The sequence below is a fragment of the Aplysia californica genome, unplaced genomic scaffold, assembly GCF_000002075.1.
Source record: "Aplysia californica isolate F4 #8 unplaced genomic scaffold, AplCal3.0 scaffold00115, whole genome shotgun sequence".
Lineage (NCBI taxonomy): Eukaryota > Metazoa > Mollusca > Gastropoda > Aplysiida > Aplysiidae > Aplysia > Aplysia californica.
Window position 1 is genome coordinate 615,849 of NW_004797385.1, and position 2,663 is coordinate 618,511.

Sequence of the window (2,663 nt, forward strand, 5' to 3'; positions counted from 1 at the left end):
TGGTTTATTCATGTGGCCATACATCATCCTTCCTGTCATACCTGTGGCCGAATTATTCATCCAGTCTTCCTTGAGGTTTGACTTGATCGTTTGGCAGCAGTTGGTGTAATCAGTAGGAGTTTCAGGCTGAGGGAGGCCAGCTCCTTTCTTTGCTAGAGCATCAGCTCTTTCATTTCCCAGTATCCCAGTGTGGGCAGGAATCCATTGTAGGACTACTCTGACTTGGTGCCTACTTATCAAATTATGTAGACTCCAAATCAAGTGCAATATATCTTTGTTCACATCAGTCCCACTCCAAGTGTCTCTTGTGTTGAAAGGCTGTCTGTAAAGATAACAATGTCTGTGGTAGCAAGTGGGTTAGTGTCAAACAAGTAGTTGATGTAGTTTACTGTGTTGGTGATAGCCTGTTGTACGGCAATGAAATTGGAGCAGAAGGACCCGCTGGAATTAAAGTCTTTTTTGATCCCACTGGGCAAGTTGATCATTGACCCATATATCCAATGTTGATTGTTGCCTTAAAGGCAGATCTATCAGTGTATGAGTGGATCCATGTTGGTGGATAGGAATCAATTGTTTCAAGGGCAGAATATTTTAGTGCCACAGGATATGTGTTTTTATTGCTCTTGTCCAAAAGTGTTTTTCTAATTTCTGGCTTTGCTATAGTGAGATGTGGTGGGATAGCTGAGGGAACTCTTTCCAGAGGTTCTCGTCTTTCAGGGAGGTGATGTTTTTCTTGGAGATTGAGGACAGTGTCAAGTACAGATTTTGTATTTTTTAGTCTTTGATTAGGTTTCCACTTGTCAACAAGAATTCTATTTTGGTGGTTATTTTCTAGCCTTTTAGATCTTTTATAAACTTCTAAAGCTGCCCATTTTCTTTGAGTTTTTAATGGCTCAATATTTGTGTGGATTTCACAGGCCACAGTGGGTGAGGATCTCATTCCGCCAGAGATAAGACGAAGAGCTTGGTTTTGGATGGTGTCCATTGAGTTCTTTGTAGTTTTACTGCAAATGTTTTGTAGAACAAGACTATAATAAAAAACAGCTCTGGTATATCCTAAATAGAGGCCTCTCAAGGTGTTCTTGTCTGATCACCAGTTGGCACTGGCTAGTCATTTGATGAGATTAAGTCTCTTCATAGCCTTCTTCCTAAGGTTGTTGGTGTGTTGTTTCAGGTTGAGCTTGCTGTCAAGTTGTACTCCAAGATACCCTGGGTTATTCTCCTTTTTCAAGATAGTACCGTCTATTTTGTTTTGAGAGGGATTTCTACATTTGCAAGGTTTTAGCTTCTCGTAAAAACAGTAGACAGTTTTTTCGCAATTTACTTTCATCTTCCATAAACGGCAATAGTTTCCTAGGGAATTTAGATCATCTCATCATTGAGGAAGACAAGGAATAAGGTACAGCTGACAGAAGATCCCTTTGGGAGTCCTTCCTCAAGTACTGCTTTTGAAGATAGATAGGGTTTCACCCATCTGGGTCTGGATAAGTCTATCTGTAAGGAATGATTTAATCCAGGAGTACATGTTTCCCTTGATTCCCATGTTCTGCAGTTTTAAGAGTAGTCCTTTCCGCCACACTTTATCGTAGGCTTGTTGGAGATCCACTAACACAGCCGTTGTCTGTTCCCCTCTTTGAAATCCATCAATTATTTTCTGTGTAAGCCTGAAGAGCTTGTCTTCTGTCCTGCCTTTTGACCTGAACCCTGCTTGGACTGTGAGATCAGACCTGAAGACTCAAGCCACCAATAAAGACACCCCCAGTGGGTCGGGGGGATATAAATAGACCCACTGCTTTGTCTGCAGATGGTGCAACCTCCTCAAAGGCGGAGTGTTGCACACGGACCCCAACCCTCTGGGATCCGTGTGCGGCACTCACTTTGATGTATCTTCCTCTTCTCCTTCCTTCTTTCTTTCTTCTTTTATCTTTTCTTCCACCGCTGACCTCAAGTGCAGTAAAAAGAGAGGTCACCCATCCCACAGAGTGGACGCCTCGTTGACCGTGAGGTGCGACCCGTGCGGAGGGAAACCGGGTATCTGGCGGTTGAGGTGAGATCAGTCCACGGACTGTACCTCGCCAACACACCTCTTTGGTCCACGTTTTCCTCTTAGACGGGAGAGTGGCACGGCCCATGCCACTCAATCGGTTGAGAGCTGAAACCCCATCAAGCCCTGGGTCAATCTTGACGGGAGGGTCTTGTACTTTCTCGTTGAGAGTATAGCTCCGGGGTAGCCCTAGCACAGCTCTGGTCATCCAAGCAATGTGTCCCCTTGTGGGCTCCGTGGCAGGCGGGGAGCCCCAGAGTCTAATCAAATAGAAAACTCTCATGGATTCTAAACACCCTAAAGACCCTTCCCCAGCTCCCAACGTTAGCAAAAAGTCTCGGCTTGCGGAAGCGGGTGCGGCTGCCGAGCCGAGCAAAAGTTCTAAAAATGGTAAAAGGACCTTTACCGATGACTCCTTCCTCCCTCCTCCCAAGGAGCTTCTGAGGCAACCGTACGTGGCCATCTCCAGTACAAAAGACGCACAGAGAAGAATTACCGATCTCAACCACTTTAAGACCGGAGATGCACTACGGAAAGTTCTGGGATACATTCCCACATGTGTACAGAAACTTTCCTGTGGTGCACTCCTTGTCAAGTGCGCAACCGAGAACGAAGTGGC

General features: G+C 45.2%; 1 protein-coding gene across 1 annotated transcript in view; it reads left to right on the forward strand.

Moving 5' to 3' along the window:
• Positions 1-2,663, forward strand: part of LOC101852917 (serine/threonine-protein phosphatase 6 regulatory ankyrin repeat subunit C) — a 26,874-nt gene that overhangs the window by 14,164 nt on the left and 10,047 nt on the right. The window lies entirely within an intron of this gene.